General features: G+C 37.0%; 1 long non-coding RNA gene across 1 annotated transcript; it reads left to right on the top strand.

The window, feature by feature from the left end:
- Nucleotides 1–1,247: 1,247 nt before the first annotated feature.
- LOC124108354 (uncharacterized) lies at nucleotides 1,248–26,177 on the top strand. Its single transcript, XR_006856661.2, has 3 exons — nucleotides 1,248–1,323; nucleotides 5,990–6,100; nucleotides 25,307–26,177. It is a non-coding gene; the product is annotated as an uncharacterized LOC124108354 (long non-coding RNA).

The following is a 26,177-nucleotide window of genomic DNA, read 5'->3' on the forward strand; positions in this document are numbered from 1 at the left end:
TCCAGAAGTGAAGAGGAGATAAAGAGATTTTCAGATTGAAAAAAAAAAAAAAATCCAAGAGTTCATTACCACTACATCTGCCTCAAGAAATGCTGAAGGGAGCTCTTTAAGCTGAAAAGTAAAGAAGCTAATTAATATATGAAAAATAAATGAAAGTCTAAAGCTCACTGGTAAAAGAAAGTGTACAGTCAAATTCTAAATACTCTAATACTATAATGATGGAGTAGAAATCAATTTTAGTCTAACATGAAACTAAAAGATAAAAGTATTAGATATAATAATCATGAAAAAAATTACAATGGTTATGAAATATAAAAGAAGTAAATTGTAACATCAAAAACTTAAAATATGGGAGGGGAAGAAAAGTGCAGACTTTTTGTATGCAAAGTTGATATCAGCTTAAAATAGACTATTATAAGATACTTATTATAAGATATTTATGTAAACTCCATATTAAGCATAACCCTCTGATAGATACACAAAAGAAAATGAGAAAAAAAATCAATGCACAGCACTGTAGGAAGTCATCAAATCTATTTTATAATAGATTTGAAAATAATCAAATCTATTGTTTATAGCAATAAACATTGATGTAGTTGTGTCACTATAGTATGCTGATTTTAAATTCTTTGGGTATATAGTGAGGAGTGGGATTACTGAGTCAAACGTGGTTTCATTCCAAGTTCTCTGAGGAAATTCCATACTGCTTTCCAGATTGGTTGCACCAATTTTCAGTCCTAATGGAACCAACCTAGGTTCCCTTCAATAGATAAATGGATAAAGAAAATGTGGAATATATACACCATGGAGTATATTAGTCAGCCACGAAGAAGAATGACTTTGTTACATTTGCCAGCAAATGGATGGATCTGGAAACTATCATGCTAAGTTAAGCAAGCCAGTTCCAAAAACTAAAAATTGAATGTTTTCACTGATATGAGGGAGCTAACCCACAATACAGAGGGGAGCATGAGGGGAAGAATAGAAATGCAGTAGATTAGACGATGGGGAATGGAGGGAAAGGGAGGGGGATAGGCAAAAGAATGACACTGGAATGAATCTGACATAACTTTCCCATGTACATGTATAAAAACATCACGGTGAATCCCACCATCACAAACATACATGAAATGGGACTCTAACTAGAATAAAATATAGTCCATGATTGTATAATTTATATAAAAATGGATTTACTTTCATGTATGACTAAAAAGAACCAATAAATATATATTTTTTTTTAAAAAGGAAGAAAATCAAATCTATGGAAGAGCCCCAAATGAGGAAGACAGGAGCTACAAAACAGAAAACAGCACAATGGCAATAGTAAGTTCTTACCTAGCAATAATTACTTTACATATAGATGGATCAAATTCTCCAATCAAAAAAAAAAAACACAGTGGGTAAGTGGAGAACAAATACAAGCCCACCTGTACACTGCCTATCAGATTCACTTTAACTCTAAGGACACACATGAAATGAAAGTGAAGGGATGGAAAAAGGTGTTCCATGCTAATGAAAATCAAAAGACAGCAGCAGGATCTGAAGCTTACATCAAATAAAATAGATCCTCATTCAAAACCTGTAAAAAAGGAAGACAGCTATTCCATAAAAGTGTCAATTAATCATAAGAGCATCACAATTGTAACATCTGTACTCAACACTGGAACACTTAAATATAAAAGGCAAATATTAACAGATCTGAGGGGAGAAATAGATTATTAGTATAATAATAGTATTCTAAGACAGTGTGCATGGTGGAGCAAAGGGAGTCTATTCAGACTTAGAAATGAAAGAAGCATGTAGTAAGACTGCCTCACACAGTCATGGAGAGGAAGTATTCTAATTGCTACGTGCATCAGTTTGGTGCATGTCTAGACTATGCCAGGCCTTGAAAACATAAGAAAGTGTATGTGTTGATAGATTTGTTGCCAAGCACAGAAAAAGAGAAGTGTAGACAATTCCAGACACGGATCAAGCTAGAGGTGGAGGCGGGAATGCAGCTGCAGGGCTCCGACCATGAGGAGCACAAATATAGGTAAGGGAGTAATGGGAACTTCCAGTGTCAAAGGGTGTCAATCATCCAGCAGGTTGTGAAGGGCCTCAAAGGCCACTGTGCACTAACATGATGTATAATTGTTTATAACAAAGTCCTGAGTAAAATTTAAAGTACTGATTGCCTTGCTATTGAATTTTGACTGGTATAATTGAATGTATATGATTCTGAAAAAGTCTTTGCTTATTCATTTTATCAATGGCTTAGGAGATTCAAATTTAATGTTCCTCTGTTTTCCAAGAATATTCTTATATACTTGGAAACACATGGCTCTAAACACTAAAACTTTTTTTTTTGTTACATTCTTTCTAAATTTACATATCTTTATATCAAAGAGAAGTTTCGGTGAAAACTTTAAGGTTTATATGTAACAATCTGCCTAATCACCAAATACCAGTAGAAAAGAAAATGGATAACTAAATACAAGGAATAATATTTGGAACATATTCAAAAGATAGAGGAATTCTTTAAAACCAGTAACTCGACTGATGTAGTAGAGTCGTTGGTTATACTCACGTAAACTTGAAAGCCAAACCAACATCTGACATCCCATTAGTGAAACATCTCATGATTAATTGTCTAAATTTTTTTTGAGTTGGCAAACACTTCTCTCTTGACTTACTGCATTCTCTCAGTAGAAGAACTGACTACTGTGGAAATTTAAACTACATCCATGAAAGTGGAAAATTATAAGGTGACATATGAAGAGTTAGAACAGATTTACCCCAGAAGCAAAGCCAAATGCCAGCCACTGTCACGAATTCCAAAGACATCTGAATCTGAGGATAACAAGTTCCAGCAGCAGAAGCAGCAGCACCAGCAGTGAGGACACGTTTAGGAGGAGACCTTGCAGCCAGACGGGTGGAGACTCCAGTCAATGCCTCATTCTCCTTACAGACAATTTGAATTCTAATCTTGACCAATCAATGGTCCAAAGGCCAATGGAGGCAGAGGAAATATGTCCTTCTCCTCAACCCCTCAAAAGATTAAATGTTGAGAGCAGAAGAATTCTCCTCCACAGAAATTCATGATTTTAAGGTTTTGTTTCCACTGACTCAATATTTCCAATTTACAAATAAACTAATTTGATTAACAGATAAACCCACACATTTTCATGCCCTATAGGACTGGTATATGCTTGACAAAAAAACCTCTAGGGTCAGAAAGTCCTGTTGATGAAGAAGGAGTTTCTCTTTTGTTCTTTGGATTATTTACACCCTAGATAAAGGCTACACTACAACTTGTGGACATAATATAGGCATTTAAGTCAGAGTCTATATGTTTAGTTGGTTTTGTTTTTTTTTTTTTTCCCCTCTCTCTCCTCTTAGGAATGTTTGGAAAAGGATAGCTTACAATTATTTTGTTATTTATTTTATAAATGCTTAACTTTGAAAGACAGATGATTGCATTATTTTGGGAACTTTCTGAACTTTTTAGTAACAATAAAGAACTCATAAGCCACTCACCAACATTATAAAAAAATAATTAAAATAAAATGAAAAAAAAACTGCATTGGATGCAAAAGTTCTTTAAATACCTGCTGCTTGCTGCATTCACAGTATTATGGATGGTGCATCCCATGTTTCCACAAAGATTGGGGGAGCTCTGAATAAGGGGGAGCAATGCACTGGGATTGGACCAAAGTTTTATACTAAAAGTGTCATTCTGTTTTGTATTAATTAGTATAAGGTATTCATTCTGCAAACATGTATTGAACATCTTCTGAGAACAAGACTCTTCTTTGCCTTCACGAAGATCTCCACATACAAAGAAAAACACCAGTATTAGTTATACCAAAACTCAATTTTAAATAGCCTATCAGGAGAAGGCCATCTGAAAACAAAACAGGAAAACCATGATTTTAATAGGCATAGATCCCATCCATTCCTGATCCATTCCTGGGATAGCCAAACTGGAAGTTTTTTTTTGTTTGTTTGTTTGTTTGTTTTTTTAAATAGATGATTCCAGCCCCTTTACTTTAAAGACAAGAACCTGAAGTTTAAAGAAGTGAGGACTCTTCTCATAGCTAATTCTTCCACAGTTGCAGAATCAGCAAAAGACAAGATTTCTAATTTAATTTTATTTTTAAAAGCCAAATGATCATTTTCAGTAACAAACAAAAACCAAACTATTTAAAAGAATTTAATTGAGGTCAAATCTTCTGTTCTTCTGGGGTCTTGGGGGTGGGAGGGATGTGGGAAACAGTATTAGACAGCATAAATTTCACGTCCCCGTATGCACCAAGTGCTGTGCTAGATGCTTTCATAGCCAATCTCTAAATCCTCATAGCTCTACAAAATTGGTGCTATACTTTCCATTATCCAGATGAGTAACATGAAGTTCATGTTTGCTAAGGAATTTGCCCATATGCAAACATTTTATGAATGGTAAACTTGGGATTTGAACTTTTTCTGCCTTCAATTTTTTTTTGCTCTTTTCATTCCACCTTGATTATGGCCTGTTAGAGGAAACTCTGCATTTTTTCATAAATGAGTTCAATTTTTGCCTGCCACCTGGATTTTATGACTGCCCAGATTGATTTTTCTCTTCAATTTACATTTTTAAACTGTGGTGTTTTTTTTTTTTTTTCTTGTCCCTTTATCTCTTGTTTCAGTCATGAGGCTGGAAAACATGAAAAATATGCTAGTTTTGTTCAGACTGAGAACATTCCAAAATATTTGGCTGCACCTCAAAACCCTGTTAAAATAATATTATTTATAACTCTCTGCTTGGTCAATTTTATTTTAAGTTTAGCCGTTTCCCATAGGAGGTTGTTCTTTCTCCTTGATGGTAAGGTTTGCTGCTTGGAAGCCTTAGTCTCAAAACATTTTTCAAGTAAGGCTCAGGTCTTTGCTTTTATGATGAATAGAAACTAGTTAGACAATAGCCCAACCACTCTGAAGCAGTTAGTTGCTGATCTCACTCCCAGTAGCTTTGGGACATGAGCAGGGAGAATGCTGTACTTTTACATATGAGCCATCAGCCCTAGTCACCAGGCATGAACCCCCAACCCTCTGCCTGGCACCATGACTGGTCATATTTTAGAGGTGGGCTTTGGTGTGATGGGGAGGTTTTCCAGAATGCCTTCTGAGGAATATAGACCTAATTTCTTGTACATCCCACCTCAGTAAGGCTGTGACTATTGTTAGCAGATTTGTTTAGCTTCCTTAGCAGCTTGAGACCTTTCATTGCCTTTTGAGTACATGTTTTGATTTGGGGGCAGAGATGAGGGAAAAGGCAGAACTGTTACAATGGAACCCCCACTGTAAGTAGCAGGGAGGTAGGCTTTTTCCAGGGCACATGTCTAAAAGAGAAACCCCATCTTCACCCTGATGTATAACTGAACACTGTCCACGATTGACAGCAAAGCAATGTGAAGCACAGAGGCCAAGGATTTATTATTTAGCAACTTAAACAAAATAGGGTTTCTCTGAAAGGCCCCTTCCCTTTCAGACAAAAACAGTGGTCAGTGAAGCAGCAATTCACAGGAAATGACAATGTTGCTGTCCCAGGAGCAGCTACCCTAAAGGAAACAGGGGCAGAAGAGAGTGAATAATTAACCTAAAAATGTGGTTACATAACCACTGAAATTCCACAATCCACAGCCCCGTGGCCTCATTTCATTCTTTAGCAACATTCCCATCCCAGCAATTGCTGGTGGCCCCTGTTCACATTCTGAAGCTCCTCTGCCTTCCTGAGAGCTAAACACGTATTGATTTTCCCAAAACCCGAGTCTGTCCGTAATAAGATGATTTGGTGAATGTTCTGTCAAATGCAAAGGGAAGCCTCTGCCAGACTGAGCATTAGAACACGGTGTTTTTAATAGAAATGTGAAATATCGATGCAATTATAAATCAATGAAAACCCAGGGGGAAAGAGAATCTCATTTGAGGAGAGATCTTTAAGTTTTCTTTTTCTTCTTTTTTTCCTTGCAAGGAAAAATTGGACCAGGGAACCAAATTTATGAAGTAAGAACTGTCACCAAAGTATTCCATAGCTGTTGTTGGATCCGAGAACAAAGAAAGCCAAAGCACGTATGTATGCAGTGTGAGTATGCGAAAGGGCACATTTTAATAAATTAGTTAGTTACCTCCTTTCTTTCACTTGTGTTGCAGGCTGTTGCCCAAAATCGTTATCGTTTTGGTAATGCTGCTCACTTACATCCTTTTCCACATTCTAGAATTTCTCCTAATTTTGCCTTCTCTTTTCCTAGATGGTGTTTGTGGATCGCCAGGGTATGTCGTGGGGGTCTTTAAAGCTGGTGCTAGCTGGCTGGCCATACGGCTGTAACTCATGGTGCATGCTGTGGAGAACTGTGCAGCAAAGAGACCATGTGCTTACACTAGGGCACACTGCCAAGCTGAGAACTAAATCAGAGAGCATCACCAGCGGCAGTAAGCCAGGAGGGTATAAAAAGTTCCAAAGAGAGAAGCTGTGATCAGAGGATAGTCTATGACATCGGGCGGGACTGGGACAGCAGCAAGCAGACTGATCCCTCCTTGTAGCCCAAATCTGTCCTTCATCATGGTGGGGTTGTTTATTTAGACTGTATGTAGGTAATCTTTATCAACCTCTTTCAGAAATTCTGGACTTGAGGGAATATGCAGAAATGTGAGAAAAGGAAGAAAATGTGCAGGACAGAGATAGGAAATGGATTCAGATGGTTGGAATGGAAGAGAAACACCTTGGTTTTGATGTTGCTTTCACAGAAGCATAGTTACCCCCCAAAAAATTTCATGATCAATTATTCAAAACAATGGTAAGGAATCACGAGATTTGTTGTCCAGATATTGCAAACATAGGAAAATGTGGACATAAAGAGTCACATTTGTGATGGTGGCAGTATGCTCCTAATTTTTCTTGTTTCTTTTTCTGTGTTAGTAAGAAGAAAACTTTTGAGGTTTTCAATCAGGTCTCAAGTGTATTAGTAATAACATGTTTCAAAATTCACTGATGTAAACTCATGAATGTTAAAATTTTTCTCTCCTGTTTTTAACAACTACAACTCCTTTGGACTTTTACAAGATTCAAAGGGATTGGCAGTCCAGGTCCTATTCCTGGTTTCCAATGCCCCACCTCCACACATGCCTGCCCTTTACACATTGTGATGTTATTGGTTTATGACTCAATGAAAGATGGGAGGTGTCAAGGCCAGAAATATGGCCTTTATGGACAAAATGCAAAGATATTCCAGAAACTGAGAATTCAGTAGTATGAGGAAGAGGTGTTTTTATCTTCATTTGTCTTTGAAAGCTGTAAGACAATTTCGTATTATAATTGTAATACAAGTATACTGGTGGTTGGAAAATGTACAATATGGTGGGGAAAAAGACATCATCTGGTTTGACATAATAGAGATCCCAATGGATCCAAGAAATGTAACAAAAATTATGATCTCTATACTTAAAGAGCTGTAGCTCATGTAAGAATTAATTATATATAAGTATTGTGTAGTGACTGTTATACAAAAAATTGTTGTGACTTTTTCATAGAAATTACACAGGCATCTGACTGTAGAGATTCTTGCAGCTCAAAGTGGAATACACAATCCTGCATCCACACTAAAATTTTAAGCCAATGCCTAGACTCCCCATTAGAGTGGAAGCAAATAGGACACGAGGATTGTTTTTATATTTTAATTTCAGATAGAAACATCACTTAATGAACCTAAGCTATGCCAAAGGCCCACTTAATGATGTTTACTTAGCTTAGAAAAATAGTGGAAGAAATCTATTTGCTTTGGAAGACTGGGGAGGAATTAAAATAGAGAACCATTTGCTTTCAAAAGGAAAGTTATCTAGTTGTCTAGATCTGGAATTTTTATATGATGATACTATGTTCTCTGAAGTGCCTGAGTCATGTGGGTCAACATCACTCATGAAAAATGTGTTTAGACATGTCCTAAATTATTTAGAATAAGGCTTGGTAGTTCCATTGCTAAAGAGAATGTACAAGGGTGCCTACACAGTAAATGCAGGGTACAAGAGTGAGATATAAACAAAAAACTTGGAAATAGCAGCACTTTGATTGAGTTAATCTGGTAAAAATATCCACATAACAGATTTGATTGGCACTCTCTCTGGGTAAACCAATAGATAATTGTAAAAGAAGGACTATAAACTCTTGATAACAGCTAAAAACCCATCAAGGAGACTTCTTAGAAAAGCAGAATGGGAATGCAATACAAGGCAGTATACCGAATTTGATTAATTTAATGACACACAGTTGTAAAAAAGGCAATACTAAAAGAAGAAAGATGGCTTGCTTAGAAAAATTAAAAAGAAGTGTTAAAAACTAATATTTGTCAGAATATTGCCAATAATCCCTAGGGGAAAATAAAGTTTTCCTTATTCCTGCAAGTAGGTAGGCAAATTCTACATTCTACAGTGTGGATAAGTATATCTCACCTTCTTAGCTCAATGACACTCATCAGTAAGACCATCTACCTATATTTAGCAACTTACTGAGTAAATGTAACTTCCTATGCATATTGTGTTATGGGAAAAGAACATTGGAATTGATGAACTGATGTGAATGTTCATGTCTTCTCAGGACATCTTTTTTTCTTTGGATATTGTTTGATAATGCACAAATACTTGATGGTTTGAACATCAGATTGTTAATGGTTGGATTAGTGGGAAGCAGTTCCCCAGAGCAAGGTAAAATTTGATTGGCACTCTAAAATGATGATATAGCATTTAAAAGTTAAGGTGCTGCTGATCCCATAGTGACCATCTTGGGTCTTCCTTTGGTGGTTAGGAAACTGTCTTGACATTAATGCCACTTCATCTTGCTCTAAGAGAGCGCCAAGTATTCTCAAACTCAGTAAATATGTTTTCCCAGTGAAGAGAATAGAATTAGAGAAAGTCTGGAGTGACACAAACCTTGTTTGAGAAAAGCCAAAACTAAAAGAAGAGAAATGGTAAGATTAAAAAAAGGAAAAAGGAAAGATGAAAAGGATTTTCATTATACTTTATACTTTGAATATTATGTATTTATATATTTCAGGTAAAATACACGAAAATGCATTATAATTGAAATGTTAAGTAAAATAAAATCAGGATGTTAAAAAAAAATAGGATTTTGGGCTGGGGCTGTAGCTCAGTGGCAGAGTGCTTGCCTAGCATGTAGGAGGCACTGGGTTTGATCCTCAGCACCACATAAAAATAACTAAATAAAATAAAGGCATTCTGTCCATCTACAACTATACAAAAAATTAAGAAAAAAGAAACAGGATATTGATGCTTGATACTCCCCAGTCCTTAATCATCTCTACCCTTATATTCACACTGGCATCTCTCTGAGTGATGCAGATAATTTGAACATTTATTGGGTATCTTGGGTGGGCAGGCACTGTGGCAGGCATTTGGCACCCTAAAGTTTATTATATTTCCTTGACCAAAAACAATTGGCCAATTTAGTTAAAATAGTATTTTAGAATGACTGTTTTCCTCTGATAATGAGACTATTTTTAAATGATCTTAAAAGATACATTTTGTTTCCTTTCCCCCTCAACCTCTACAGAATGGAATATTAATTATTATTATTTTTAAATTTTTTCCCACTATTGGGGATTGAATCCAGGGGTATTCTACCACTGAATTACCTTTCCAGTACTTTTAATTTTTTGTTTTGAGACAGGGTCACCTTAGGGCCTGAGACGGGCCTTGAACTTATAATTCCTGCCTCAGGCACTCTAGTAGCTGAGGTGTGGCCACCACACACAGCTATATTTTTAAAATATAGTTAGTTATGGAGAATCAATGAAAGCCTTGATGGGACTCTTTGCTTTACAAATGAGTGACTGGAGGGATGCCTTCTTGAGGCCATGAAGAGGTTAAGTGCTCCCCAAGGAACCCAGGTCAGCATGGAGGAGAACTGGGGCAGGGGGTGGTTTTCTGTCCCTACCTAGGAGAGAAGTGACAGTTTTCCTTTGCTTTTCCTTTGTGCCATATGTATAAAATTAATGAGATCTAAAAAAATATTTCCCGTAAATTCGTCAGTGTTCTTTCGTTCACCCAAGTTTATCCCTTTGGGGAAATCATTGCCCTTATCTGATTTTATTTTTGTCAGGCAGGAGGCCTGCCTGGCATCTGACTTTGTTCCAGGGCTTTAAGGCTCTTCCTTTAGACAAGCTTATTCTCCTTCCCATCTCTTCTTCTGTTCAGACACATTTTGCTTCTAATGATTTCATAAGTTTTGTGCTTTGACTGCTTAATATCTTAAAATCCTTTTAGACCAGACTATATTTACTGGGGAAGAACATCAATGAAAGGATATCATTGAATTACTTTAGTCAAATATCTTTGTTTGAAAAAAAAAGTGTGGTCTCAATTATGGCAATTTTTAAAAACATAGCTTTTGGATTGAAAAACATATCTACCTTTTGTAAAAATAAGACTATTCATTGTGAAAAAACACAGTAATGTTATTCTCATTTTGAAACAGTTAAATTTAAGTAGTGATGGTACAAAATATTGTGGCTTGAGATTCAGTGATCTGGGTTCTAGTTCTTACTTTTCTCTCAAGTAATATCAAGGAGATTAAACTCTAGGACTTCGTTGAGTTCTCTAAAGGTAGGATTCAATTAAATTATTTTTTAGTGCAACTTCTAGATATTCCAAGGCTCTATGGGGCACTATGTCATAACAAGGTCCTTTGAGACAGAAATTAAAATTTGAAATTATGATTTCATATCTTAGAGCAATCAGTATGATTCTAAAATGAATAAACAGGTATTGAGTGACATTCTTATCTTGATCTCACCTGCTATACATGCTCAAATGAGTAATCAATAGCATCAGTTAAACTGTTTTGAGAAGGTACATTTGATCTTTCTTTAAAAACAAAGCTGTTCATATAAATGTAATATGAGTCATATATGTCATTTATATTTTCTACTAGTCATATTCAAAAAGTTTTTAAAAGTCAAAGTAGTTTTGCTGTTATATTTTAGTTAACTCTACATATCCAAAATATAATTTCTTTAAATATAATCAACATAAAAGGTTTTATTGAGATTCACCATATTTGGCATTCTTTTTTAAAATCAAGCCTTAAAAGTCTGGTGCGTATTTTATATTTACAACAAACCTCATTTTGGATTAGCCACACACTTCAAGTGCTATATAGCCGCACATGGCTTATAGCTAGCATGTCAGACTGTGTAAGTCTAGATAAAATACTTCATTCTAATCATAACTTTTAAAGCTATGTATTAAAATATATGAAAAAAAAACCCTCTATACCTTTGTATTCAACTGAATTTCAATTAACCATTTGAGAAGATTGTGTTTGCCCAGGTTTTGACAATGTGGCCACTTTCACACAGCACAAACCTCAGGGATGTCAATCATTTCTTAGAGAATATAGGTTGTGCAACGAATCCCAATTATCCAGTATCCATGACAGGGGCTGTGATGGCTTTGCCTGGGATTTCAAAAATGGACTCAACTTGAAAGTGACATATTTCATTGTGTTCATTGCAAAACTGATGCCTTATCAGAAAACCTATTTTTCTACTGCCTCTAGATTATTGACCACTGCAAACAGACTTATAAAGTCTTCATATATGCTTCATCCAGTTCTTTGTACACACCCACAGCAGAGAAAGTTAGTCTAGATTTGCACAACATTGGGCTGAGGTCTTGAATAGGGGTGTTACTTTATAATTAACTTTTGAGCTAGATGATTTAAACAAACTTCATTTTTCTCTTTTGTTCTTTTGTTCCCTATGTTTATGTTTTTAAAAGAGGAATATGCGACATTTTGGAAAGTTCTCAGAGAAGGATCAGAGGATGAGAATTCACTTTGAGTCAAATTTAAGGTGTGCTGAAGCCTCCTTCTACGGGGTACATGTCAACTGAACAGAGATTTTTTTGTGTGTGTGAAATGTTTTTTAAGAGCAGTCAATTTAGAGGTGGATATGGTTTCCTCACAAATTTCAAAATGTACCTAAGAACTTAGCTTCATATCAAATTCTTTTACTCTTTATAGTGTTTTAAACTGGGGAGACTTTGGAAATGAATTAGTCTTCACCTCAAAGACATGTAGAGAGATTAAAATGATTGCAAATATAATGAAAATTAGAGGAAGACACCAGGATTCTAACTCAGGATTTCTCTTGACTTCTGATCCAAGGCTAACTTTGATAACACATTTTTTCAAGTTTTTGCTCTTCACAGAACTTAGGGATTTCAAGATGCTGAACCTCAAACTGGGAGTTTAATGGACACAAACCATGAGTATTAGGTACTTTTTTGATTTCTTTCAACCCAGCAAGGTCTAAGTCTGGTGACCTGAACAACTGTACAGAATCATCTACAGCGCCTGATCATGGTATTGATTTATGACTCCTCTCCTCACCCTGGAATTGGGATCTCTCAGAATAGATCTTGGGATTTTAATTTTCATCAAAGTTCTCAGATAATTTTCATTCCCATTTAGATTGAATACTCCCCCATCTTTTATTCTATGGCTGAGAAAATAGAGAAGATAAACTAATTTAAAGTGTGCCTCTATCTGAAGGCCAGCAGATGATCAGAGCCCACCTGAGTAGTCCCCTAAAAGACTTTGCTCTCTTAATAATGTTCCACATCATCATATATTCAGCAATAAGGATTGTCTGTGTCTGTGTGTACGTGCACACACATACATGTGCTGGAGATTAAACCCAGAGCCTAGTGCATGCTAGACAAGCACTCTACCACTGAGTTATATTCCCAACCCCAACAATAAGCATTTTAAAAAACAGATTTACTTAAATTAAAATTAGCCAAACAGATTCCCTTCCTGCAGTTATTCCATTTAATCAAGCTTTTACGATTAAATTTTGGGGCAGCATTCTTCAGAGAACCTTGCAAGCAACTTCTCTGCACTTCTCTCACTCTCAAGGTATAAGGTAATAGAAGGAGATGCCCATATATTTTTTTTCTGTGGCAGCTGGAATCATTTAGGTAGGTTTATGTAAATTTTATGCAAATGTAGCACATTTTATGCTCCTGAACTTATGGGGGGTGGGTCATAACTATTTTATTCACCAAAAGTTGGCCTTCAGCAAGATCTTATTGAGGACTGATGATCTATGTAGCCTCTTTCTGCCTGGACCCGTGTGACATTTATCATCATTCTACTTGGATACTCAAAGGCTTGCAGTATATGAATGTAGGGCTGAAATAAGATCCTGGTTTTTCTCCAACCCAAGCTGAATTAACTCCTGCAAATATTTGGGGATCATTCCTTGGACTTGCTTCTTTAGCTCAGTGCCACTCATCTTGATTCATTTATGCCACAGAGGAACAGTCATTCAGATTACAATGTTATTCAGTAAATTTTATTCACCCTAACATACATGTATGGAAAAAATTACTAAATTTTATTAGTTTTCAAAGAGGTTGTTTGCCAATGGCTAAATTTAGGAAAAAAGAAAAAACATTCTTGACAATGCCGCTCTAGAGAAAAGTTTAAGGGGTGATGATTTCATTAATTTTCAGAGCATTATATCCAGCTGGCAAAGGCTTTTCTACACCATTGTGGCTTACTGCCTTTGAAATCACTTTCTTTTCTTAAATTAACCTGTCTGAGCTAAAGTGACACAATAGCAATAACAGTGTGATAAAATTGGCCTCTTTGTATAATCTCAAACTAACTTAAATAATAGTACCGTCAGTTTATGACTGCTGCAGTGTACTCCAAAAAAAAAAAAAGAGATTGATGCTAGGAACATTTATAGATCCCCATATTAGTTTTATTGATAGATAAGGAAAATAAAAAATGGATTCATATATATGTAAAATAGAGACTTCTAGCCTTAACAATGAGGAATTCCCTATTCAAAGCCTCAACACCTGGTGGTCCCAGTTGAAGTAGTGAGTAGAGCACCAAGCTTGGAGCCAGAGGGCCCAGATCTAAATGATGGCTTTATCATTTTACCTGTGTGAGCTCAGGACAGTGAGGGAATTTCTTTGGCCCTCAGTTTTCTCATCTACAAACTGGGAATACTAATACCAATGCCATATTTTTCATTGGGTGTTTCAAAAATAATAAATGTGAGTGATAAGAGCAGGAAGTTACTCCTAGATTTCTCAGGAGTTGATCACATGGAGAGGAAAGAAGTCAGAGTGGTTAGTTTTTTTCTTTTTTTTTTTAAGAATATGCACATCCTATAGTGTCTGTAGGGGAGGGTCCTAGATTAGTGTAATGAGGTCTGAGCAGCAGGAGAAGGGAAGGAAAGCAAAGATTACCAAGGAGGAAGAACACAGAGTGAAAGTCAGTGTCATGGACACTGTGAAGATGGTACTCCTCAAGAAAATTCAGAGAGAATTTTTATGAGAACAATGAATGAACAGGTGGATGACTGGACAGCTGGATGGATGCATGGATGGATATGCTAGGTGAGTCCCTGCACCTGCCTTTAAAGAAAACCATCAGACAAGGTCTCCTTTCTGGTGGCTGCTCAATGGGCTGAGCAGACCTCAGGGTGGCTCAGAATTCTATAGCAAACCAAGAAGTTTTGTTTCTTGAATATGACCAATGGCAATCAGCTTAAAACTTGTCTTTCTTTAAAGTGAATTGAGTTCTTGGTCCTGTTGCTTCTTCCCTTGGATCCCGATTCTGCTTTGGGAGTCACAGAATACTTCCCTCCCTTTGACATATGGAAGCACTTTTATAAACAGCATGCCAGATGCCAAGGTGGTATGGGGGTCTGTGCTCTGTTTATCAGCCCGTGAGTTCCAGCCTTTAAAGCCTCCATAAAATTACAAATTGTATTAAACTTGGACTTGTGAAAGTTAACTTTGGCTTTATTTTTCTGAGACTCTCCAACTTATAAACACAATAAGCCAACTTATAAGACATGCATTATCAATCAGGTTTTTGGAGATGTGAACACAACTTGGAATTTACAAGGTTATCAAGATCTTACTACAGGAGAAAACAGGTCCACAAAAAGTCCACTTTATCTGTAATGTTCATGAAGTAGAGGACCATGTTATGTTAAAAAAAAAAGAAAGAAATAAAAAGAAAAATACAGAAGCCATCTATGGTATTATGTTATTTTCATTGAAAAAAAAAAAAAAACAATCCTTTGCAAAAACGTATCTCCCACTGTTTCAGTGATGGGAAGGATGAATCTTTTACCATAGACACTGACCACTCTTTCAACACTCATCCACCTTTCTTTCTCTCTCTCCCTTTCTTTCTTTCTTTCTTTTTATATCACTCATTCATCAAATACTACTTTATTTCTGCTAGGAATTTGCTCAGTGCTAGTGTTGGAGATACTGAGTAGAAAGAGGCATGGTTGCTGACCTGAAAGATCCTGGTCATCAAGTGTCTAAAGCAAGAGGCCAGGCAAGATACTAGGAATACAGATGAGAAAAGAAGATTGTAACTAGCAGTGAAAAGCCAGTGGGAGGAAGGAGGAAAGGTAGTATTTGAAGTGCAAATAAATAGCAGGTGATATAAAATGTCTATAAGGAGGTTATAAATCTGTAGCCTCTGAAAAACCATACAGCTCTAAGTTCTACCATAGGAGAAAACAAATCCCAGGGAGTCAAAGGACAAAATATAGCCTCTCAGGACAGGTCTTTTCTATCCTCTCCAGTAGTTTGATCTCATATCTGATCGCCTCATTTGGTTAGTGGAAGCCATTACCTGTGGCTCGTGTTTTATCATATTGTATTACAATGCCAAGTAGAGTAACATTTTATATTTCCTATTATAGGTGATACTTTTGTGGAATAATAACCTATCCTTTCAAATGCTCATCAGTTGAGTCTAGTTGTCCCAATAAGAAGGCTTTTTAAAAACTCTATTCTGAAAACACTTTCTAGAAGACATCTTTAATTTTCCAGACCAATCGTTCTCTAATTGGTATCCCAAGAGTTTAAATGCTCTAAATGGTACCCTCTTAATTTTTAAGAACTAAAATGGCTTGGGGAATTTTCTAATTTAAGTTCCAAGAAAATCCAACACAAATACTGACAAAAGTAGGATGTCATTCTATGCATAAATTCAGTGAGAAAATTTAATAAAAAGCTTATTTTTACCAATTACTTACATTTCTTTGAGTTTCCTAGCAAAGAGTGATATTATCTAAATTAGCATGCAATCTAGAATTTTAAAAAGAGGTTAAATAAAAAGATCTTTTAGTCTAATTCTTATAATGTCCATTTGTACATTAAACTGGGAAAATCTTGTTTATAAAATCCCTACTTTTTTTTTTCTTTCTTGGGTGAAAATATTGGCCCGAATTTTCTGTAAGATATTAGAACAGAGAGAGAATCTTGATTCTTGTCCTAATTTTCTTTCTCCATTTTTTCAGCATTGACATAGGGGGTCAATCACACACATTGAAAACAGAACTTTACAAGGACTAGAAAAGTAAATAAGGAGTTAAAAACCAGAAAATTAAAGAATGCACTCTCTCTTCTTTCCGGAGTACTGGATAGAGATAAGGGTGTGGTTCTGAAGTGAGTCATTATTCCATAGCCTACAAGAGCTCTGAGGAAGAGGTGGTGTTACAGAGACATTTATATAACAATTAGCTCCGAAACAATGGGCAGGCAGCACTGTGTTGTTCTGGAAAATGTTCAAAGAGGAGGGATAATTTTGTCCCTCTAAAATCTAATATCCTCTCTTTTTCCCTATATAATTTAGAGCGTGCTCTTTCTTTCTCTTTTTCTCTCTCTAGCAAAATATGTGTTATGCACTAGTAGGTAGTGAGTGAATTCTTTTTGTCAGCAGGAAGAAAGGCAATTTTTGAATACCAAAAAATAGCTCCTTTGTGTGAAAATATCACATACCCAAAGACATTTTAGGGGAGAAAGGAAAGATTCATGTTCTGAATTAATATTTTAAAAATATACCGGCAGAGAAAGGTGAGCAATAGAACAGGAAGAAACTGACATGAATAGACTGAGAAGAAACACGCAACCTTATCTATAGTCATGGCAGACCCAAGGTCTGGATTTCTATCCTGTTTATAATGCCCCCGGCCTTTTCTCTGATCTGAGAATGATAATTTATCACCCAAGGCCATGTCTGTAGGAGACAAGCATTTCTAATCATCCTGTGTGGTTTAGGGCATTTCTTTTCTTCCTTACCTCGAACTACCTGTTTCCTATACAATACCATCAACAAGACAGCATGAACCAACCTGTATATAGAAGATGGCCCTAGTGCTGGGGACACAAGTAAAATCTCATCCCTTCCCTTGTCTTTAGATCTTTAGGTCCTCTTATCCATTCTTTACATATAGCCGACCATAAGCCAGTTACAATGAGTTTTGAAAGAAGTGGTTAGTATCAATTGCTTCTGTAGCTCCAGTATCCTTTTCTGTATCCATATTTTTCTTTTGAAGAACCAACCACTCTTGTCACAGCCCATCTTGGTGACACTGTCAGTCCAGCTGGCTTGTCTTTCTTTGGGCCAGTAAATGGACAGGTGATCCAAGTTTGAAGAGTGAAACATTCTCCCACAAATTTGAGTTTTCAGTGGGATGACACAAACAAGGATCATGATCACTGGTTCATTTTGCTAGTGGTGCCGGGAAGAGAGTCCCCATCAATGCATTCTTTCTCATACCTACACCATGTGAATTGTCCTGATGCCTTCTTCCTAAAGCCTGGCTGATGAACTTCTTTTTTTTTTTGGGTCCATTGGTTAATTCATATAATTGCTATGAATTTGATTTTAAGTTGGCCAGAGTGTTTACAACCAAAACCACCTAACTGTAAAAAGTAGAAATATTTTCTCAATATGACTCATGTCTTAGAAAGTTAACTGGGTAAAAAAGTTGTAGGGAGATAATGTCCCCACTATCAGAAATTCACGTATTGGTAATTTCTTTCCATTGGATTTGTCTTAAGTTTTCTTTGCTTATTCATTTATTTGATTATATATTCTTTTATTCATTCGCTTGTTGACTATTACCATCTTTAACGTACTGACAATATTCCTTCAAATATCTGCATATTCCTTCACATCATCTCCCTTAAGTCTTTGAGTAAATATCACAATGAGACCTGTGATCTCCCCAGACTACAGTTCCAATCCACTTGTCCTGATTTTTGTTTGTATTTTTGTTTTTACAGAACCCTTCATTTTGTCAGGTACTATGTGATTTTTTTTTTATGATAAAAATAATTGGTTATTGTCACTTGTTACAGTTTGATTTTGGAATGTCCCTTTTAAAATTCTCATATGTTGAAGACTTGGTCCCTAATGCGGCAACATTCACAGGTGGGACTTTTGGGAAGGGATTAGACCATGAGGGCTCTGGCCTCATCAGTGAGTTAATCCATTGGTAGCCAAATGGAGTACTGAGAAGTGGCAGAAACTCAAGGCAGGTGGGGCATTTTTAGGGGAAGTAGGTCAATAGGACATGCCCTAGACGGGTATTTCTTTTGTCCAGGTCCTCCTCCACCCTCTGCTTCTTTACTGCCAAGACCTGAGCAGCTTTCCTGCACTTATTGCCATGATGTTCTGCCTCATATCAGCCCACAGAAATGGAGCCAGCCAAACAAGGGCTGAAATCTCTGAAACCCTGAGCCAAAATAATTCTTTCCTCCTCTAAGTTGTTCTTGCCAGGTATTTTGGTCACAACAATGAAAATATGACTAAACCATCAATCTTCCTGAAATAAGGAATCAACTCCAAGAAGGCAGGAATTTTTGTATGATTTGTTCTTTTTTTTTTTTTTTAATTCCTACCAACTAGTGTAATGTCTGATATTGGTTGAACAGATATAAGAGATAAGGGATTCTTTTTAAAAGTACACACATACTTTACTAAAGGAGCTTATTGTGGTGACGTTTTAACATGTCATCCTGGCTTGGCTGAACTATGTTTCTCAATAGTCTTTCCTGTGTGTTTTCAATGAGTATGAGCCACGAGGTAGATCCCCATGGGAGGCCTGGCATGGAAGGTAGAAGTGAGGCAGCAGCTATTTTATAGCTAATCTCTGTGCTTATGTGCTGGCTCCTCCCATTGGTGCCCTCAGGAGCCAGGCCTGAAACTGCTCCACCTTTTTGTGCTCTTCCTTCAGCTTTACCAATTCCTGGACCAGGGGTGTGTTTCAGCTCCATGACCAGGGGCACAGGCTTTTCTCTGGACACTCATACCACCAAAGTCAGAAGCAATAAGAACACATATGTTTTGTGGTTTGTCCTCATGGGTTCCAGTCATAACTGATGGAGTCCCATCTTTGATCTCATCCCCTTCATGTCGGTCTTCCCTTTCCAACTGCTTACCTTGGACTTCAGCCTATAGCCTATCAAACTGAAGAAACACCTGACATAGACTGATGATGCATCTTCCACAATAGTGTAAGGTCAAATTCTATTTTTCAAAGCCCACAAATACCAAAGTAAACCCTTCCTCTCCCAGGAGATATTCATCTCCTGGTTGTTCTGCCTTTCTGAATACTGAATGAATTTTGACCCCTGGCTGGCACAGATATGGAGGAGCTGCTGTAACAAAATCTAAAATGTGGTCATCGCTTTGGAACTTGGCAATATATAGAAAATGGAAACACAGTAAGAATTTTGAGGAGAGTCTTGGTAAAAGCTGCAAGTACATTGAGCCCATTATCCATGGAATTTTGAACTCTGAGGAGGCAAGCAGTGAGTTTGTAAAGGAAGGGGAGAAAAATCTTACTGGACACTGGCAGAGAGGGCAGAAATCTAGCAAGACTCGTACGTGCAGTAACATGGAAAGTAGAAATGTGCCCGATGAATGTGGGGACCTAGATAAAGAGATTTTCAAGCAGAGCATTTAGGTACTGCCTGGCTTCTTCTTGCTGCTTAGAGCAAAATGTAAGATGAAAGACAAGCCACGGGAAGGACTATTAAACAAAACTTCAAAACAAAGCCAGGACTAAGGGTTTTGAAAGCTCTCAGACTATTCAGAAGATCAAAGAGGCCAAAATTTAAAAACAAATAAGAAATAATTTTTTAAAAATCTCCTAACAAATATCAAATCCAGGGTAATGCCAAGAAAACATTGTGTGAAGTGAAAAGACCAGAGAGTAACTGTAAAATTTTTTTATTGAGAGCTCAAAAAGATCTAAGGTGATGCCTTAGAGAACACTCAGACTTAAGACCCTTTGAAGAGATTAAGAGTGTCCCACACAGATTTTCTCCATAAATAATAGGGCTTCCAGGAATCTGAGGGACACTGTCCTTAGTCATATTAGCACAGGTGTAAGTTAGGGAGGGGTTTATCTGGAAGAGACTTGTGGGTATAGCTTTTGTCTAATGAATTTAACCCCAGAAAGTTTCACAAGAAGTCCACAGAGTTCTCAAAAGAGATATGTACAGAAACATTACCATTTGGATGGAGGGGACAGAGACAGAATAGAATAAAAATGGAGTTTTGAATTCAGAAAAATTTTAACACCTGCTACTTTTAGCAAAAATGGAAAGAAGATTAAATGGTAGAACCAAGAGTACAGAAGCCATAGTAGAGAAACAAAAGATTATTTCTTATATGAGACCTAATCAAGGATCTTCTATCATTTACCTGACTGGAGTTTAGAATTGTTATGGATTAGTAATTCTGGTGTCTGTCCTCCAACCCCACTTTGAACAGGACTATATAGAATGGATCTTATGCTTATCCCACTGTATATTGACAGACAGAACACAATTTTTTTTTTTATTCTTTCAAGGTTTATGGATTGCAAGGAAAAGTATTGAGGAGTCTTTCTTAAGGAACTATCCTTGAAAAGCATCATCTGGACCTGGTCTTAGATGATGAGATTCTGGCCTTTCAGTCAATGTTGCAATGTGATGAGAGTTTTGAGGTGTTTGGGGGCAGTGAGTGTATTTTGCATTGGTGATGGACAAAAGTCACTGGGAGCCAGAGGATGGACTGTGAAAGCAGAGTAGCCTCTAATATGGCCCCAGTGATCCTTGCTGCCTGGATTTCACACCCTTTTCTAATTCCTTCCTGTGGAGTGTAGAGTGGTCTTACTGCCTCACATCTCACAAATAGAAGGCAGTGGAGGTAACAGGATGTTAATTCTGAGGTTTCGGTTATAAGGTACTGTGGTTTGCATTGAGGAGGGGCTTCCCCCAACCCCTCTTTTGAATGGCTTACCCTAGGGGAAGACAGCTGCCATGCCATAAGGCAGCCCTGTGGCAAGTCCCAGGGGAGTGAGCGTGGAAGTAGCCTTTCAGAGGACCAGGCCAGCTGACAGCACTGTGAATCAGCCTGGAAGCAGACTTTCCCTCAGCCAGACCTTGAGATAATGGAAGCCATCCCCCCCACCCATCCAAAGTCTTGACTGTAGCTCATGAGAAAACCGGAGTCCAAACTACTCAGCTAAGCTCCTCTTGGACTCACAATTGCCAGAAACTGCTGGAAAAATAAACATTCATTGTTTTCATCTATTAAAAGATGAGACAATAGGTCATGCAGAAATAGGTTAAAAAATGCATCAATACTCTACAGGATCTTAGACTATGCTATAATGTTCTAATTGTTATTATGCAGCATTCTCTGAAAAAGCAATTCCAATCTGTTTAATAGGATGCCATTATCAATGAATCTTTTATTTACCATCTGAGGAGCACCATCTTCAAGTTTGGTTTCTTATCTCTCCACTGACTTAACTGGTTTTTTGGTTAATTCTTTCTTTTAGTTGCAAAATGATAACTAACAAGGGCATGAGGACATGTCGTGTCCTTGTATTCTTGGAATCCTATCAGGTTAGAATGCTTAAAGATAAGATGAATTGGATTTGTATATAACAGTCACATGCTTCATCTGTGCCAAGAACTGTGAAAATCGCTTTATGTAATCATTTTAGACAATTGTCTATTAGTCCTTTGAAATAAGCATCATTGTCACTGCACTTAAAATAGACTTGCCCAATGTCACACCTTGGTGACACAGGTCTCAAATTTGAGTCCAGACCTGCCCACCTGCAAGGAAGACCTGAGCCCTTAATCCCTCTAGGCAAAGTCCTCTGGGGCTGCTTTGCACAGATAGAACAGTAAACTGCAATGGGTAGATCTGTTTCATGACCCAATGCTTATTACAGAACCAGGACCATCCTTTTCATATGCTCGTGGATGCCATCTGAGAGGGTTTTGAATCCTTAGTTCTCTTCCCTAAATCTGAGCCTGTGATATTTTTGAAGAGAGAGAGGTGAATGCCCAAGCTGAAATAAACTGTTACCAGATTATTGCCTTTGCCCCTAAGAAAACTTCAACTGATTTTAAATGTTGTTCAGAATGTGGGCGATATGTGAACTGGCTAGTTATATCGATTTCCAGGCTCAGGAGTACACAACTGTAAGGTATAAATCAGGGAGTTTACAGAACATTTGACTGAGTAGAACAAAAACCCCCTGGTTATGCCTGTAACCATGTCTAGTAATTTGCTTCTCACTGAAGGGCTGGTGTATTTGGTGAACTGTTATGTGCCAGAACATGTACCAGGGCATTATGCTTCTAGATCATTCTGACGAACGTCAATGACTCATTTATATATTTTTTAAAAGTTGCAAGATGAAATAAAACATATTCTATGATATTTACAAGTGTCTGTGTTCTATTTGAACAACCAGATCTTTTCTTTATTACTTGGAATTAGTATAATTTTTGAAAATGGAAGTTTGGTTAAGGTTCTTAAGTATATATTTATTTGCTTTATTTCTTATTAATTTTCCAACAGACTTAATTTTTTCAATATTCAATTCTTTTACTTCTTATTTTTAAGTGTCAGCATAGTTTAAAAAATCAATTGTTGAAAGATATGTTCTATGATTTTTTTTCTTTCTTTCTTTTTTTTTGTCATCTTTCTGGTAACTGGACTATACATTCAGTCACAGAAAGATGGGCAGGTCAAAATTTATCTTATTGAACCAGTGTTTCTAAAGTCATTTCCCATTTATTTTTTCTTTTCTTTTCAAACTTTCCCTTGAAAAGGCATTTGTGGCTTAGTGGTAGAGTGCTTACCTTGCATGCTCGAGGCCCTGGGTTTGACCCCCAGCACCACATAAAAAAACTAAATAAACAAAATAAAGGTATTGTGTCCATCTACAACTAAAAATATTTAAAAAGAAAAGAAAATTAGTTGGAAAAGACCTGCAAAGTTTTTTTTTTTTTTTTCCTCTTTAGGCTACTCGATGGCCAACTGCCAATTCATTCTGCATTCCTCATCTGATGTGCACAAGATACAGGGAAATTGTGGCTGCTTTTGGAGTTGGCAATAGTTAAATGGAATTATAGAGTGACTCAAAGCAATATGTATTTTGTAGAGTCTTTTGATTATGCACAGCTTTCTCTGAGACATAAAAACCTCTTGAAGGATTAGCTTGCTAGAAAGAATTACCATTTTGGAAGATTTGTGCCACATTTCAATGATAAAATTATTCAGAAAAAAATGCTTCTCTGTAAATATTCTCTAAATTCTCACAAACATCTGAGCCTTTGGGGGCCAGAATCAGGGCACAATTTGCATAAATTAAACATACACACAGAGACTCACAGGACTTGTATGCTCTGATAATCCAAAGGCCTCTCCAATGTGCTCTGATCCTCTCTGGAAAGTTTCATCAGTATCACTGTGCCATCTCCTCACAAAGACCTGTGACACAGACTGAATGCATGCCTGTAGAGACTTTATTTTAAGCTATGGATGTACTTTGCTACATTAAAGTGGCAGCTAAATTAACTTAGTTAGGATTCAAGTAGGTTATATGTATCTTTCCCTCAACATACCAGTGTGAAATATGAAGTTATTTTTTTTAATGTTATACCTTAAGTGAGCTAAGGCATAGATTACAATTTATCCTATGATAACTCTTCTGATAGATTTAAATGCTTTTTTTTTTCAAAATGAGACTTGCGTATTTCTACTAAGTGAGATAGTTCTACCCACAAATTCTCTGAGATCAATTATGTTTAATAATTAATTTTAATAATTAATCTGATTTGCTCATTGGAATTTTTGGGTATTTTATGTAACTCTCTTATTAGAATTCCGAGCATTAATAAAGCATTAGTGTTAGAACATAACTTAGAGAAATTTTATGAATTGGTTAATGTTTCATCAGAAATAACCTCAGGTGAGTAATTTCACATAGTTGACTATTAATGGACCACTGTAATGAAAGAATAAAATGTGAGTCAAACACTAACTTCCCTGATGATGGAGTCCATGTCAAGCAAAAATATGGCTTCAGAAACTCACTTTGCATATGAGTCCAGTTGTTGTCTTAAGGCCATGTAGCCTGGGCTTGTAGACTCCCAGCCAGAAAGTGGGTAAAGGAGGGGCAGTGGGGTGTGAGCAAGGCTTCTGTCCTTATCTAAGCTGTCCTCAGGCCAGGCATCCAGCTTGCTTATCCCAATATGGAGGGGGTGAATTTTGGAGGGGTCAACTCCAGTTACAACATAGCCTAGGACAGGAAATATTCAGAGAAAGTGCAGGTATCTATGGCTGGGATGAGAGTCAGCAAGACAGAGCTATGAGAGGAGGGGGTGAAGAGAGCTGTGATATTCCTGGAAATAATTTGCTCCCATGTCACCCCTGTAAAAGGCATCTCCTTTAAATCAGGCAGGCATAATGAATGGTGTGACACCCGGTAGCCTGCCTTTCATCCTAGAGATGGCCCCATTACCACTCACTAAAAACGGTCTGTCACTGCAGTGCTCTGGGGCCATTTATTTTTCATGATCCTCTTGGCAACGTGACTGGGATTTCCTGAAACCACACACAGGTCCCTGCACAGTGAGTGCTTGCATTAACGCCCCTGATTCTTCACTTCCAAAGGTTATCCTGGTGTGTGTGTGTGTATGTGTATGTGTTTGTGTAGAAGAGAGAGAGAGAGAGTGTATGTGTGTGTATGCACGTGTGTGTTTGTGTGTGTGTGTGTGTTTCCCAAAGGCAAACAAAGAAACAAACAGAGCGTAACCTATGCTTGGCTTTTTGGAAACACTGTTTATGGGCCAAGTGAACACAGGCTAAAATTTAATCTTATGACATCAAGAACGTTCAAAGTTTACAGTTTAATGCATAGGATATAAGCAAATTTTAAAAGCAATTTACGAATTATCTCAGCATCCCCAAGGTCCAGATTTCACAATCATGAAAGGCAAACTTGAACAATTGCAGCAAAGCAGGGGCTTCTGATTTGCTGGCTGCTTCAAATAACAGTTGTCCCTTTGATAATATTGATACCTATCTCCTTTCTCAATCTAGTGTTTCTCTTACACTTTGTAACATATTCCATCTGTTTTTTAGGGCCACTGTCACAAGGATGCCTGGATGAGTGAAGAAAGGCCTGATTGAGCGCAAGGTCCTATCAAATGTCAAAGCTGGCCCTGGCTGACCTCCCATCTATTCAGAGCTGCTTTGATTTAATCTCTAAACTGGCTGCTTCTCTAGGCTGTGAGTTCTATCTGCAACCCATGTGTCAGCATTGAGATATGACCTGCTTCACGCTCCATTCATCTCATTTGAAGGACGGAAATTAAAATCGAGGGTCGAAGAGGGGAACAGCTCAAAATACACACACATTAACTGAAGCCTTTTGTGTGGGTGCATTATAGGAGTTTGAACAACCATTAAAAATTATATTAAAATGAAATTGATCTTTACTCCACTGAAATGGTTTAGAACTTTCTCTCCCCTTACCGCCCCTTCATCTATTCTTCTTTCTTCCCTCTTCTGTTTGTAGTACCCACGTATACTGATCTCATTAAGGTTCAGAGTAAAAGAGGAGAAACATAATTTTTCAGTTTCTTTAAAAATGGTGGCCTTTCGAAAATTCATACATTGCCTATAATTTGCACAGTAAGTTAAAAAAAGAGAAAGAAAGAGCTGATGACACACAATAGATATGTAGGTTGCTTTGTTCAGCACTATTGATTCATTTACATTTCACCTTTCAAATTCTTAAAAATTCAATTAAAACTCAAATTTTGGGAATAGTCAGGGTACAGTTTAAATTTGTGTATTCTAGGTTCTATTTCCTTTTCCCTTCTTTCTTTTTTGTCCTATAGATTGAACCCAGGGCCTTGTGCACACCACTGAGATAAATCTCCAACCATAGATTCTAATTTTTTTTTTTTAATAAATTTCCCTTGCTCTTTCCATTGACCCTTTTATACTT

The sequence above is a fragment of the Marmota monax genome, unplaced genomic scaffold, assembly GCF_021218885.2.
Source record: "Marmota monax isolate L192 unplaced genomic scaffold, Marmota_monax_Labrador192_F-V1.1 WCK01_AAM20220418_F8-fsc00074, whole genome shotgun sequence".
Lineage (NCBI taxonomy): Eukaryota > Metazoa > Chordata > Mammalia > Rodentia > Sciuridae > Marmota > Marmota monax.